Source organism: Mustela putorius, unplaced genomic scaffold, assembly GCF_011764305.1.
Source record: "Mustela putorius furo isolate JIRA1106 unplaced genomic scaffold, ASM1176430v1.1 tig00001093_pilon_pilon_pilon, whole genome shotgun sequence".
Lineage (NCBI taxonomy): Eukaryota > Metazoa > Chordata > Mammalia > Carnivora > Mustelidae > Mustela > Mustela putorius.
Genome location: NW_025421565.1, coordinates 990,145 through 1,007,071, shown reverse-complemented (window position 1 = coordinate 1,007,071; position 16,927 = coordinate 990,145).

Sequence of the window (16,927 nt, the reverse complement as noted above, 5' to 3'; positions counted from 1 at the left end):
TTAATATTTCTTGTGGTGCAAGCTTGGTGGTCATGTACACTTTTAAATCTTGCCAGTCTTGGAAGCTCTTTATCTCTCCATCTATTCTGAATGTCAGTCTTGCTGGATAAAGTATTCTTGGCTGCATGTTCTTCTCCTTTATTGCCCTGAATGTCTTGCTAGCCTTTCTGGCTTGTCAGGTTCCTTTGGAGAGGTGTGGTATTATTCTGATGGCCCTCCATCTGTATGGAGGGGTCTCTTCCCCCTACCTGCCCTGAAGACATATTCTGATTTTATAAATCAGGAATTTCACAATTCTGTGTCTGGAGGTCTTTCTAGCCTTGTTGTTCTTGAGTGGTGTCTTCTCTGCCTCTAGGACATGAACACTTGTTCCATTCTCTGGGTTAGGAAAAATTTTCAACCAGGATTTATTCAACTATATCTTCTAGTGTTCTCTCTTTCTTCTCCCCCTCATTCTTCCCAATAATTTTGACACTTGAACATTTCATGGTGTCCATTTATTAGCCTAAGTCTGTTGTCATGGCTTCTAAGGTATTTGTTCCAGGCCTCCTCCTTATTCTTCTTCTCTCCATCCATTATTTTCTAGATCAGTAAATTGATCTTCTGCCTTTTTTACCCTAGCTGTTAGAATATTTAGATTAGATTGGATCTCACTGATAGCATTTTTTACGTCTGCCAGATTTGCTCTCATTTCAGCCGTTAGAGATTCTATGTTGCCACTAGTGGTCTTCGAAACCTAGCTGGTGCCTGGATAATTGTTACTCTGATTTCCGTTTCCCACACCTTGTTTATGTTGATATCCAATAGTTCTGTATCAGAGGTCACAGTCTCTGAATTTTTCCTCTGTTGGGTGTTCCTCCTCCTAGTAATTTTGGTGAGTGGTGTATGAGGGGATGTACAGTTGAATATATCAACCATGATCCAGGTGCGGTACAATCTGGAACATTGCAGAGCTATCAGAAGTCACTACCAAAAAAAAAAAAAAAAAAAAAAAAAAGGGGGGGGGAAAAAGAAAAAGAGAAGGCCCAGACAAAATGAGCCCCCAAAGTAAGATTCATAATGTATATGAACAGAAATGAACAAATAAAAAGACTGACAAAAGTAAATGAGAAAAAAAGAAATAAACGAAATTTTAAAAAGAAATGAAGAGGTCTTTTATCCAGACCTCAATGTGAGACAGGAATCCATCAGAATCCTAGAGGAGAACATAGGCAGTAATCTCTTCGATATCAGCCACAGAAACTTCTTTCAAGATATGTCTCCAAAGGCAAAGGAAACTAAAGTGAAAATAAACTTTTGGGACTTCATCAAAATCAAAAGCTTCTGCACATCAAAGGAAACCGTCAAGAAAACAAAGATGCAACCCACGGAATGGGAGAAGATATTTGCAAATGACTGTACAGTGAAAAGGTTGATATCCAGGATCTATAATGAACTCCGCAAACTCAGCAAACACAAAACACACAATCGTATCAAAAAATGGGCAGAATATATGGACAGACACTTCTCCAAGGAATACATACAAATGGCTATCAGACACATGAAAAAGTGTTCATCATCACTAGCCATCAGGGAGATTCAAATTACAACCACATTGAGATATCACCTTACACCAGTTAGAATGGCCAAAATTAGCAATACAGGAAATCAACATGTGTTGGAGGGGATGTGGAGAATGGGGAACCCTCTTCCACTGTTGGTGGGAATGCAAATTGGTGCAGCCTCTTTGGAGAACAGTGTGGAGATTCCTCAAGAAATTAAAAATAGAAATTCTCTATGACCCTGCCATTGCACTCCTGGGTATTTACCCCAAAGATACAGATGTAGTGAAAAGAAGGGCCATCTGTACCCCAATGTTTATAGCAGCAATGGCCATGGTCGCCAAACTGTGGAAAGAACCAAGATGCCCTTCAACGAATGAATGGATAAGGAAGATGTGATCCACATACACTATGGAGTATTATGCCTCCATCAGAAAGGACGAATACCCAACTTTTCTAGCAACATGGACGGGACAGGAGGAGATTATGCTGAGTGAAATAAGTCAAGCAGAGAGAGTCAATTATTATATGGTTTCACTTATTTGTGGAGCACGACAAATATCATGGAGGACATGGGGAAATAGAGAGGAGAAGGGAATTGGGGGAAATTGGAAGGGGAGGTGAACCATGAGAGACTATGGACTCTGAAAAACAATCTGAGGGTTTTGAAGGGGCGGGGGGTGGGAGGTCGGGGTACCAGTTGGTGGGTATTATAGAGGGCATGGATTGCATGGAGCACTGGGTGTGGTACAAAAACAATGAATACTGTTATGCTGAAAATAAATTTAAAAAATTAAAAAAAAAAAAATAAAGAAAAGTAATGAATCCAAAATTAACTCCAAGAATAAGATTTATATAATACCAGAAAGAAAAAAAAAAAAATACGCAGATACACTGACAGAAGAAAAAGTTGGAAGGTGGTTATAAATCCTCAGTGTGGGTGAGGAATGTTATTTTGGTTCTTCCTGGGTGTATCTTGATATCTTTGTTAAAGGTTTCAACTTTCCAGAAATAAAGGGAGATTAGAACTGGTTTATATACAGTAATAGTATTGAATAAGGAAAAAGTAATACCTCGATGCTTATATCTATATGTATATTTTAAAAAGGGAAAAAAAGAAAAGAAAAAAAAAAACATGTATATGTATGAAAAAAGTTTAAGTTAAAAAGTTATTATGAAATATGTTCGATTAAACCTCTACTTGTAATGGTGAGTATGTTAAAAATTTAAAAAAAAAAAGAATCCTGAGAACGAATTTTTAAAAAGTTATATATGAAATTTACAGGTTTTAGGGAAATACCATTAGCTAATATATTGTGTTTTTTCCCCTGATATTGGAGTTTTATAGTTTTTGGAGACCTTATAGTAATTGTTTTCTCATTCTTTTGGCTTGCCTTATGGGGGCCCAAGGCAGGGTACGTTCAGACCCCAAGGTCACACAGTTTGTGGGAGGCTTCCATTGAGGGATCCTGACCAGAGACCATGCAGTGTTCTCTCAGGCACGGCCTGGAATCATTCAGACCCTTTGGCCAGTGACAGAAAGACACAGTCCTAGAGAGCACCAGCTGGTGCCCACATCACGCTCTCTCACACATGGGCGATAGTGCACACAGACCCCATGGTCCATGCAGGCATGAAGAGTGTGGAAGTCTGTGGACCTAGAGAGCACCAGCAGGACCCCGCACCAGACTCTCACGTGCGGGCAAGAGTGCACCCAGCCAAGTGGTGGTATTACTTTCCAATGGTGTTACTTCTCGTGGCTCCCTTCCCCTTCTGCTTATACACTGATATCAGTCTGAACTTTGTTGCACAGGCAGAAATTCTCAAGAATTTGTTTTCTTTCCTCTCAAGGAAGAAATCCAATTCTTCTTCTTCTTCTCTTAAGATTTTATTTGTTTATTTGACAGAGAGAGACCACAAGTAGGCAGAGAGGCAGGCAGAGTGAGAGAGAGGGAAGCAGGTTCCCCGCTGAGCAGAAAGCCCGACATTGGGCTCGATGGACTCATGGGTCCCAGGACTCTGGGACCGTGACCTGAGCCGAAGGCAGAAGCTTAACTCACTGAGCCACCCAGGTGCCCCCAATTCTTCTTTTTCTTAAGAAATTGCCAATGAAATTATTATTCTAACTCTAAAGTAGCCCAAAGAGAAAATAAGTAAAGAATTTATGTTTCAGTTGAGAACCAAATTGGAAAGGGTTCTACTATTTATAATTTCAATCACTAAATTAACAATAAATGTATAATCTGGTAACATTCCAAAATTCAGATAACATGCCCTTGAAAACCATGATGTTTCCTTGACATTGGGTCTGCAAAAAGCTCTAGAACCATAACTGTTACTATTACACTAGTTATATATAACTTTTTCAACAGGTGATGTCAATGAAAAAGTCAGGATGCTTGTAGGGCAGATTAATTTGGGGTGGAAGGAAAATGCTGAGAGTCAAAAAATGGTGTCTTCTTAGTCATGATTTAACTTCAAATAAAACTTGAAGATAAAACGTGCTTTTAGGGGCACCTGCATGGCTCAGTTAATTAAACATCTGTCTTTGGCTCAAGTCATGATCCTGGAGTCCCAAGCTGGAGCCCAGTGTCTTGTCAGACTCCCTGCTTGGCGGGGAGTCTGCTTTTTCCCACTCCCCTGCCCCTGCCCCTACTCATTCTCTCTTTCAAAAAAAAAAAAAGTGAAATCTTTAAGATGTCTTTTTAGTGAAGATTTGCCAAAGCAAAACAAATTCTGATCAGTGCAATATTTGATAAGGCTTGCTCTTTCTCCCCTTAGTTTTGTCATCCAAAACATTAAAGTCAAAGTGATATTTTTAGGGTCATTGTATGCATCAAATGAAACAATACACATGAAAGCACCTAGCAAGTTCACACACAATAAACTCAAAAAAGAGAACCATTTTTGATGATCTTTTTTTAAATTTTTTACTTTTTATAAACATATATTTTTATCCCCAGGGGTACAGGTCTGTGAATCATCAGGTTTACACACTTCCGAGCACTCACCATAGCACATACCCTCCCCAATGTCCATAATCCCATCCCCATTCTCCCAACCCCCCCTCCAGCAACCCTCAGTTTGTTTTGTGAGATTAAGAGTCACTTATGGTTTGTCTCCCTCCCAATACCATCTTGTTTCATTTATTCTTCTCCTACCCCTTAACCCCCCATGTTTCATCTCCACTTCCTCATATCAGGGAGATCATGTGACAGTTGTCTTTCTCTGCTTGACTTATTTCGCTAAGCATGATACCCTCTAGATCCATCGACGTCGTCGCAAATGGCAAGATTTCATTTCTTTTGATGGCTGCATAGTATTTCATTGTGTATATATAACACATCTTCTTTTTTTAAAAAATATTTTATTTATTTATTTGACAGACAGAGATCACACATAGGCAGAGAGGCAGGCAGAGAGGGAGAGGAGGAAGCAGGCTCCCCGCCAGGCAGAGAGCCTGATATGGGGTTCAATCCCAGGACCCTGGGATCATGACCTGAGCCAGTCAGAGGCTTTAACCCACTGAGCCACCCAGGTGCCCCATATACCACATCTTCTTTATCCATTCATCTCTTGATGGACATCTGGGTTCTTTCCATAGTTTGGCTATTGTAGACATTGCTGCTATAAACATTAGGGTGCATGTGCCCCTTTGGATCACTACATTTGTATCTTTAGGGTAAATACCCAGTAGTGCAATTGCTGGGTCATAGGGTAGTTCTATTTTCAACATTTTGAGAAACCTCCATGCTGTTTTCCAGAGTGGTTGCACCAGCTTGCATTCCCACCATCAGTGTAGGAGGGATTCCCTTTCTCCACATCCTCACCAGCATCTGTCATTTCCTGACTTGTTAATTTTAGCCATTCTGACTGGTGTGAGGAGAAATCTCATTGTGGTTTTGATTTGTATTTCCCTGATGCTGAGTGATATGGAGCACTTTTTCACATATCTGTTGGCCACCTGGATGTTTTCTTTGCAGAAATGTCTGTTAATGGCTTCTGCCCATTTCTTGATTGGATTACTTTTTTCTTTGGGTGTTGAGTTTGCTAAGCTCTTTATAGATTTTGGACACTTACCCTTTATCTGATATGTTGTTTGCAAATATCTTCTCCCATTCTGTCAGTTGAGTTTTGGTTTTGTCAACTATTTCCTTTGCTGTGCAAAAGCTTTTGATCTTGATAAAATCCCAATAGTTCAGTTTTGCCCTCGCTTCCCTTGCCTTTGGTGATATTCCTAGGAAGATGTTGCTGTGGCTGAGGTTGAAGAGGTTGCTGCCTGTGTTCTCAAAGGTTTTGATGGATTCCTTTCTCACATTGAGGTCCTTCATCGGTTTTGAGTCTATTTTCATGAATGGTGTAAGGAAATGGTCCAATTTAATTTTTCTGCCTGTGGCTGTCCAATTTTCCCAACACCATTAATTGAAGAGGCTATCCTTTTTCCATTGGACATTCTTTCCTGCTTTGTCAAAGATTAGTTGACCAAAGAGTTGAGGGTCTATTTCTGGGCTCTCTTTTCTGTTCCATTGATCTATGTGTCTGTTTTTGTCTGTGCCAGACAAAAACAGACACATAGATTACGTCTTGATGATGACAGCTTTGTAATAGAGCTTGAAACCCAGAATTGTGATGCCACCAACTTTGGCTTTCTTTTTCAATATTCCTTTGGCTATTCGAGGTCTTTTCTGGTTCCAGATATATTTTAGGATTATTTGTTCCATTTCTTTGAAAAAGATGGATGGTACCTTGACAGGAACTGCATTAAATGTGTAGATTGCTTTAGGTAGCATAGACATTTTCACAATATTTATTCTTCCAATCCAGGAGCATGGAACATTTTTCCATTTCTTTGTATCTTCCTCAATTTCTTTCATGAGTACTTTATAGTTTTCTGAGTATAGATTCTTTGCCTCTTTGGATATGTTTATCCCTAGGTATCTTATGGTTTGGGGTGCAATTATAAATGGGACTGACTCCTTAATTTCTCTTTCTTCTGTCTTGTTGATGTAGAGAAATGCAACTGATTTCTGTGCATTGATATTTTTTTCGTATCATTTTATTTTTTTTATTTATTTTCAGAAAAAGAGTATTCATTATTTTTTCACCACACCCAGTGCTCCATGCAATCCACGCCCTCTATAATACCCACCACCTGGTACCCCACCCTCCCACCCCACCCCCGCCACTTCAAACCCCTCAGATTGTTTGTGCATTCATTTTATATCCTGACACTTTACTGAATTCCTGTATAAGTTGTAGCAGTTTGGGAGTGGAGTCTTTTGGGTTTTCTACATAGAGTATCATATCATCTGCGAAGAGTGATAGTTTGACTTCTTCTTTGACGATTTGGATGCCTTTAATTTCCTTCTGTTGTCTGATTGCTGAGGCTAAGACTTCTAGTACTAAGTTGAATAGCAGTGGTGATAATGGGCATCCCTGCCGTGTTTCTGACCTTAGTGGAAAAGCTTTCAGTTTTCTCCATTGAGAATGATATCTGCAGTGGGTTTTTCATAGATGGCTTTGATAATATCAAGGTATGTGCCCTCTACCCGTACACTTTGAAGAGTTTTGATCAGGAAGGGATGCTGTACTTTGTCAAATGCTTTTTCAGCATCTATTGAGAGTATCATATGGTTCTTGTCCTTTCTTTTATTAATGTGTTGTATCACATTGATTGCTTTGCAGATGTTAAACCAACCTTGCAGCCCTGGAATAAATCCCACTTGGTCATGGTGAATAATCCTTTTAATGTACTGTTGAAACCTATTGGCTAGTATTTTGGTGAGAATTTTCGCATCTGTGTTCATCACGGATATTTGTCTATGCCAACTCTCTTTTTTGATGGGATCCTTGTCTGGTTTTGGGATCAAGGTGATGCTGGCCTCATAAAATGAGTTTGGAAGTTATCCTTCCATTTCTATTTTTTGGAAGAGTTTCAGGAGAATAGGAATTAGTTCTTCTTTAAATGTTTGGTAGAATTCCCCCAGAAAGCCATCTTGTCCTGGGATTTTGTTTGTTTGGAGATTCTTGATTATGGTTTCAATCTCCTTACTGGTTATGGGTCTGTTCAGGCTTTCTTTTTCTTCCTGGTTCAGTTGTGGTAGTTTATATGTGTCTAGGAATGCATCCATTTCTTCCAGATTGTCAAATTTGTTGGCGTAGAGTTGCTCATAGTATGTTCTTATAATTGTCTATTTCTTTGGTGTTAGCTGTGATATCTCCTCTTTCACTCATGATTTTATTTATTTGGGTCCTTTCTCTTTTATTTTTGATAAGTCCGTCCAGGGGTTTATCAAACTTATTAATTCTTTCAAAGAACCAGCACCTACTTTTGTTGATTTGTTCTATTGTTTTTTTTTTTTTTTCGTTTCTATTTCATTGATTTCTGCTCTGATCTTTATGATTTCTCTTTTCCTGCTGGGATTAGGGTTTCTTTCTTGTTCTTTCTCCAGCTCCTTTAGGTGTAGGGTTAGGTTGTGTACCTGAGACCTTTCTTGTTTCTTGAGAAAGGCTGGTAACGCTATATATTTTCCTCTCAGGACTGCCTTTGTTGTGTCCCACAGATTTTGAACCATTGTGTTTTCATTATCATTTGTTTCCATGAATTTTTTCAATTCTTCTTTAATTTCCTGGTTGACCCATTAATTCTTTTTTTTTTCCCCCAATGGGCGACTACAGTCTTTTATTTTATTTGTTTTGTCGGTGTTCCAAGATTCATTATTTATGCACCACACCTAGTGCTCCATGCAATGGGTCACTTCCTTAATACCCACCACCAGGCTCACATATTCCCCCAGCCTCCTACCCTCCAAAACCCTCAGTTTGTTTCCCGGAGTCCACAGCCTGTCATAGTTTATCTCCCGCTCCGATTTCTCCCAATTCAATTTCCCTTTCCTTCTCCTAATGTACATATGTTATTCCTTATGCTCCACAAATAAGTGAAACCATATGATAATTGACTCTCTCTGCTTGACTTATTTCATGCCGCATATTCTCCTCCAGTCCCGTCCATATTGATATAAATGTTGGGTATTTAACATTTCTGATAGAGGTGTAATATTTCTTTTTTAATTTTTTTTTCATTTATTTATTTTCATAAAAACAGTATTCATTATTTTTCCACCACACCCAGTGCTCCATGCAATCCGTGCCCTCTATAACACCCACCACCTGATACCCCAACCTCCCACACCCCTGCCACTTCAAACCCCTCAGATTGTTTTTCAGAGTCCATAGTCTCTCATGATTCACCTCCCCTTCGAATTTACCCCAACTCCCTTCTCCTCTCTAACACCCCTTGTCCTCCATGCTATTTGTTATGCTCCACAAAAAAGTGAAACCATATGATAATTGACTCTCTCTGCTTGACTTATTTCACTCAGCATAATCTCTTCCAGTCCCATCCAAGTTGCTACAAAAATTGGGTATTCGTCCTTTCTGATGGAGGCATAATACTCCATAGTGTATATGGACCACATCTTCCTTATCCATTCGTTCGTTAAGGGCATCTTGGTTCTTTCCATAGTTTGGTGACCGTGGCCATTGCTTCTATAAACATTGGGGTAAAGATGGCCCCTCTTTTCACTCCATCTGTATCTTTGGGGTAAATAGCCAGTGGTGCAATTGCAGGGTCATAGGGAAGTTCTATTTTTCATTTCTTGAGGAATCTCCACACTGTTCTCCAAAGAGGCTGCACAAATTTGCATTCCCGCCAACAGTATAAGAGGGTTCCCCTTTCTCCACATCCTCTCCAACACCTGTTGTTTCCTGTGTTTTTAATTTTGGCCCTTCTAACTGGTGTAAGATGATATCTCAATGTGGTTTTAATTTGAAACTCCCTGATGGCTAGTGATGATGAACATTTTTTCATGTATCTGATAGCCATTTGTATGTCTTCATTGGAGAAGTATCTGTTAATATCTTTTTCCCATTTTTTGATATGTTTATCTTTTTCGTGTGTGTTGAGTTAGAGGAGTTCATTATAGATCTTGGATATCAACCTTTTGTCTGTACTGTCATTTACAAATATCTTCTCCAATTCCATGGGTTGCCTCTTTGTTTTTTTGACTGTTTCCTTTGCTGTGCAGAAGCTTTTAATTTTGATGAAGTCCCCAAAGTTTATTTTTGCTTTTGTTTCCTTTGCCTTTGGAGACATATCTTGAAAGAATTTGCTGTGGCTGATATCGAAGAGATTACTGCCTATGTACTCCTCTAGGATTCTGATGGATTCCTGTCTCACGTTGAGTCTTTTTTTCCATTTTGAGTTTATATTTGTGCATGGTGTAAAAGAAAGGTCGAGTTTCATTCTTCTACATATCGCTGTCCAGTATTCCCAGCACCATTTATTGAAGGGACTGTCTTTTTTCCACTGTATACTTTTTCCGGTTTTGTCGAAGATTAATTGACCATAGAGTTGAGGGTCCATATCTGGGCTCTCTACTGTGTTCCACTGGTCTATGTGTCTGTTTTTATGCCAGTACCATGCTGTCTTGGTGATCACAGCTTTGTAATAAAGCTTGCAATCAGGTAACGTGATACCCCCAGCTTTATTTTTGTTTTTCAACATTTCGTTAGTGATTCAGGGTCTCTTCTGTTTCCATACAAATTTTAGGATTATTTGCTCCAACTCTTTGAAGAATACTGGTGGAATTTTGATCGGAATGGCATTAAAAGTATATATTGCTCTAGGCAGTAATAGACATTTTAACAATGTTTATTCTTCCGATCCAAGAGCATGGAATGGTCTTCCATCATTGTGTGTCTTCTTCAATTTCTTTCATGAGTGTTCTGTAGTTCCTCGAGTACAGATCCTTTACCTCTTTTGTTAGGTTTATTCCCAGGTATCTTATGGTTCTTGGTGCTATAATAAATGGAATCGATTCTCTAATTTCCCTTTCTGTATTTCCATTGTTATTGTATAAGAGAGCCACTGATTTCTGCACATTGACTTTGTAACCTGCAACGTTGCTGAATTGCTGTATAAGTTCTAGTAGTTTGGTGGTGGAGTCTTTTGGGTTTTCATATAAAGAATCATGTCATCTGTGAAGAGAGAGAGAGTTTGACTTCTTCATTACCAATTTGGATACCTTTTATTTCTCTTTGGGTTATTTCCAAATTTCCTGATTTTCTGATTGCTGTTGCTAGGACTTCTAATACTATGTTGAACAAGTTCAGAAGGAACTAAAAAACCTGGAAGCTAAAGACCACCTTGCTTAAGAATGCAGGATCAACCAGGAGATCAAACAAGAAAGAACTGAAACAATTCTTGGAAACCAATGAGAATGAAAACACTTCAGTCCAAAACCTATGGGATACAGCAAAGGCAGTCCTAAGGGGGAAATATGTAGCCATCCAAGCCTCCCTCAACAAAATTGAAAAATCCAGAATACAACAGCTGTCTCTACACCTTAAAGAACTGGAGAATCAACAACAAATCAAACCAACTCCACACATAAGAAGGGAAATAATCAAGATTAGAGCTAAGATCGATGAGGTAGAAACCAGAGATACAGTAGAATGTATCGATGAAACTAGAAGCTGGTTTTTTTGAAAGAATCAATAAGATTGATAAACCATTGGCCACACTAATCCAAAAGAAAATAGAGAAAGCCCAAATTCATAAAATTATGAATGAAAAGGGAGAGATCACAACGAACACCAAGGAAGTAGAAACAATCATCAGAAGTTACTATAAACAGTTATATGCCAATAAGCTTAGCAACCTAGATGAAATGGATGCATTCCTGAAAAAATAAAAACTACCAAAATTGAACCAGGAAGAAATTGACAACCTGAATAGACCAATATCTAATAACGAAATTGAAGCAGTGATCAAAAACCTCCCCAAAAACAAGAGCCCAGGACCTGACAGATTCCCTGGGGAATCTACCAAACTTTCCAAGAAGGAAATAACACCTATTCTTCTGAAGCTGTTTCAAAAAATTGAAGCAGAAGGAAAACTTCCAGACTCTTTCTATGAAGCCAGCATTACCCTGATCCCCAAACCAGACAAAGACCCTACCAAAAAGGAGAATTTCAGACCAATATCACTGATTAATATGGATGCTAAGATTCTCAACAAGATCCTAGCCAACAGGATCCAACAGCACATTAAAAAGATTATCCACCATGATCAGGTGGGATTCATTCCTGGGCTACAAGGATGGTTCAACATTCGCAAATCAATCAATGTGATACCACAAATTAATATGAGAAGAGAGAAGAACCACATGGTCCTCTCAATTGATGCAGAAAAAGCATCTGACAAAATCCAGCATCCGTTCCTGATTAAACTGCTTCAAAGTATAGGGATAGAGGGAACATTCCTGAACCTCATCAAATCTATCTATGGAAGACCCACAGCAAATATCATCCTCAATGGGAAAAAGCTTGCAGCCGTCCTGTTGAGATCAGGAACAAGACAAGGATGCCCACTTTCACCATTCATTCTTTAGAAGGATGCTGTTTAGTCTCCATGTATTTGGGTTCTTTCCAAATTTCCTTTTGTGATTGAGTTCCAGCTTCAGAGCACTGTGGTCTAAAAATATGTAGGGAATGATCCCAATCCTTTGATACCAGTTGAGACCTGATTTAGGACCGAGCATGTGATCTATTCTGGAGAATGTTCCATGTGCACTAGAGAAGAATGTGTATTCTGTTGCTTTGGGATGAAATGTTCTGAATGTATCTGTGATGTCCCTTTGGTCCAGTGTGTCATTTAAGGCCTTTATTTCCTTGTTGATCTTTTGCTTGGATGATCTGTCCATTTCAGTGAGGGGAATATTAAAGTCCCTTACTATTATTGTATTATTGTTGATGTGTTTCTTTGATTTTGTTATTAATTCATTTATATAGTTGGCTGCTCCCACGTTGAAGGCATAGCTATTTAAAATCGTTAGATCTTCTTGTTGGATAGATCCTTTGAGTATGATATAGTGTCCTTCCTCATTTCTTATTATAGTCTGTGGCTTAAAATCTAATTGATCTGATATAAGGATTGCCACTCCTGCTTTCTTCTGACGTCCATTAGCATGGTAAATACTTTTCCACCCCTCACTTTAAATCTGGAGGTGTCTTCGGGTTGAAAATGAGTTTCTTGTAGGCAACATATAGATGGGTTTTGTTTTTTTATCCATTCTGATACCGTGTGTCTTTTGATTGGTGTATTTAGGCCCATTAACATTCAGGGTAACTATTGAGAGATATGAATTTAGTGCCATTGTATTGCCTGTAAGGTGGCTGTTACTGTATGTTGTCTCTGATCCTTTCTGATCTACAACATTTAGGCTCTCTCTTTGCTTAGAGGACCCCTTTCAATATTTCCTGTAGAGCTGGTTTGGTGTTTGCAAATTTGCAAATTCTTTCAGTTTTTGTTTGTCCTGGAAGCTTTTAATCTCTCCTTCTATTTTCAGTGAGAGCCTAGCTGCATATAGTATTCTTGGCTGCATGTTTTTCTCACTTAATGCTCTGAATATATCATGCCAGCTCTTTCTGCCCTGCCAGGTCTCTGTGGATAAGTCTGCTGCCAATCTAATATTTTTACCATTGTATGTTACAGAATTCTTTTCCCTGGCTGCTTTCAGGATTTTGTCTTTGTCACTAAGACTTGTAAAATTTACTATTAGGTGACGGGGTGTGGACCTATTCTTATAGATTTTGAGGGGGGTTCTCTACACCTCCTGGACTTTGATGCTTGCTCCCTTTGCCATATTGGGGAAATTCTCTCCAATAATTCTCTCCAGTATACCTTCTGCTCCCCTCTCTCTTTCTTCTTCTTCTGGAATCCCAATTATTCTAATGTTGTTTCATCTTATGTTCTCACTTATCTCTCCAATTCTCCCCTCATGATCCAGTAGCTTTTTGTCCCTCTTTTGCTCAGCTTCTTTATTCTCTGCCATTTGGTCTTCTATATCACCAATTCTTTCTTCTGCCTCATTTATCCTAGCAGTGACAACCTCCATTTTTTATTGCACCTCATTAATAACTTTCTTTATTTCAACTTGGTTAGGTTTTAGTTCTTTTATTTCTCCAGAAAGGGCCTTTATATCTCCCAATAGGGTTTCTCTAATAATTTCCATGCCTTTTTCGAGCCCGGCTAGAACCTTGAGAATCGTCATTCTGAACTCTAGATCTGACATATTACCAATGTCTGTATTGATTAAGTCCCTAGCCTTCGGTACTGTCGCTTTTTCTTTTCTTTCTTTCTTTTCTTTCTTTCTTTCTTTTTTTTTTTTTTTTTGTGGTGAATTCTTCCACCTTGTCATTTTGTCCAGGTAAGAGTATATGAAGGAGCAAGTAAGATACTAAAAGGGTGGCAACAACCCCAGGAAAATATGCTTTAACCAAATCAGAAGAGATCCCCAATCGTGAGGAGGAGAAAGGGGATAAAAAGAGGTTCAGAAAGAGAAAACAAAAACAAAAGAAAAGAAAAAATTGAAAAACGAAAACGAATAAAGAAAAAGTATAAAAAAGAGAAAAATATATATATTAGATAAACTAGTTAAACAACATTAAAAAAGAAAAGGGTAAAAGTTAAAAATATTTAGCAGAAGAAGAAAAAAATTGAAAAAGAAAAAAAAATTAAATTAACTGCAAGACTAAAGAATCATGGGGAGAAAGCCATGAGTTCCGTGCTTTGATTTCTCCTTCTCTGGAATTCTGCTGCTCTCCTTGGTATTGAAACTGCACTCCTTGTTATGTGAACTTGGTCCTCGCTGGATTTCTTGTTGATCTTCTGAGGGAGGGCCTGTTGTAGTGATTCTCAAGTGTCTTTGCCCCAGGAGGAATTGCACCTCCCTTACCAGGGGCGGGGTTGAGTAATCCGCTCAGGTTTGCTTTCGGGAGCTTTTGTTCCCTGAGCGCTTTCAGTGGAGTTTTGGAGGATGGGAATACAAATGGCGGCCTCCTGGTCTCCGGCCTGGAGGAGCTGAGAGCTCGGGGCCCCACTCCTCAATGCGCCCTCAGAGAACAACGCCCATTTACTCCCATCTCCCTGGCCTCTGGCCACGCTCCTAGTGCACCGAGCCTGCGACCAGTTCAAGGTAATGCCGAGCTGAGAGCTCACTCCTCGGCTCTGTCTCTGTAGCCAGCTTCCCTGGTCTAATACCTGAAAGCTCTGTGACACTCAGACACCCCCAATCCTCCTGTGACCCTGCGGGACCTGAGGCCATGCTGACCCCACGTGGGCTTCACCCAGGTTTAGCCTCTAGAGTGATGTCCCTAAGCAGAACAGACTTTTAAAAGTCCTGATTTTGTGCTCCGTTGCTCCGCCACTTGCTGGGAACTGGCCCCTCCCCCCCAAAGTCTACCTTCCCGTCGCTTTGGATTCACTTCTCCACCAGTCCTACCTTTCAGAAAGTGGTTGATTTTCTGTTTCTAGAATTGCTGTTGTTCTTCTCTTTGATCTGCCGTTGGATTTGTAGGTGTTTGCAATCTTTAGATAAGCTATCTAGCTGATCTCCTGCTAGCTGAAGTAGTCTCAGCCTGCTACTTCTCTGCCATCTTGACTCCTCCCCATTTTTGATGATCTTACTCGATCAGGAAATAAGAAAAATTATACACCTTTCAGGGGTGTTTTACTCAGGCTTCAAATTCCCTCTCATTTCAATCTTGCTCTATTCAAAGTATAAATCATAAACTATAAGATGAAGGCAACAAAATGCCATTCATTTCTTGGAGCCACATTGCAGCTCTACACAAAATAATAATTCAGCTGCTGAGGTTTTAATATGGTCCGGGGTTTCTCAAATTTAGATTTTATACATCACTGTAAGGTGAAATTTCAAATGAACATTGGGTGAGTCTAATGTGTCTATTTTTCCACTGTACACAGGAATGTGTACATTTACCATTGGTAAATGCTGCTCAGCAAACATTACTACAGTTCTACTATGTGCCAGGTGTGGGAGGGATGCAGGATGAACTACTGTCCCAAAGAGGATCACTACAATAAGGTCAATATACTTTTCCTAATCACTCAAGGTTATTTGTGATTCAGGCATGGTATCCCAAATTAACCTCATTGGTGCAGACTCTGGTCATATTTAGAAAGTGTGTGCAGATGGCTGAATGTTCCCTGGCCAGGCAGTGGATCAGTACCTCACCAGACTCAGAAGTCAACTCCTGAGCTTTAACATCACAGATTAAGGCTCCAGAGAACCCATGAGAAGGAATTTTTGTTTGTACTTTTCCCTGTTCTTAATGAACAATTTTTCAGCAGTGGGTGGAAAGCACATAACAAGACCTGTGAAGAGCTTTCTATATAGAAGTCTAAAATTTTAAAGTCAGTCTTCATCTTCGTGGGTCTGTTAAAAAGAAAGCCATAGAGATGCCTGGGTGTCTCCATTGGTTAAGTGTCTGCCTTATGCTCAGGTCATGATCTGAATGTCCTGGGATCAAGTCACACTTAAGGATCCCAGATCTTCTCCCTCTGCCTGCTGCTCCTCTGCAGCAGGCAGAGGGAGAAGATCTGTGTTCTCTGTGTTTCTCTCTCTCTCTGACAAAAATAAAATAAAATAAAATAAAATAAAATAAAATATTTAAAAAAACAACCCTAAAGACCCAAAATGGCAACCTTTAACTTAAGGCCCAGGTCACTAAACCAAAACTTATTATCTAACTCAAGTACAATTTCAACCCCCAGAAGAGATGTTGAAGCAGTGAACATGGGAGTTTCCCATTCAGCCCCAGGAAGATTCCTGATTGATCCTTCTCATTCCTCTTAGGGGGAAAATAATACCTAATACAATGGATTTTTTAAAAAGATTTTACTCATTTATTTGACAGCAGAGACTGCAAGTAGGCAGAGAGGCAGAGGGCGGAGGAGGGGGGGGATGGGCTTCCTACTGAACATAGAGCCCAATATGGGGCTCCATCCCAGGACCCTGAGATCATGACCTGAGCCAAAGGCAGAGGCTTAACCCACTAAGCCACCCAGACATCCCACAATGGACTTTTTGTTACTGATTTTCTTTTTTCTTCTTTTCCTTTGCTGTAATCCTTTGGAGCTCACCTATACTTGCAAGGTGGGATGATGCTCACTCATGAATTGATTGATTAATACAGCCTGTGTATCTTTAACATTTACTTGGTTGAATTTTTGTTAATTAGTAAATTTGGTGGCAGCAATGGGATTAGAAGTGGACGTCCACGGACATTCAGACACAAGGAGAAACAGGTGTGGGAACCTTGAGTCCTTTGTGTTTTCTGTCTTTCCTGCTGTTTTCAAGTCCTCTTGGTTATGAGCTCCCCTTTCTTTCTATTCAGGCTCCTGATCTAATTGGCTTCCAGGTCAGCATGGGCCAGCCAAGGGTAATGCCCAGAGCCCTGCTGAGCTGGCGTGTTTGTCTAGAGCTCTATTGAGCTCGCATATTTGCCGAACCCAGTTG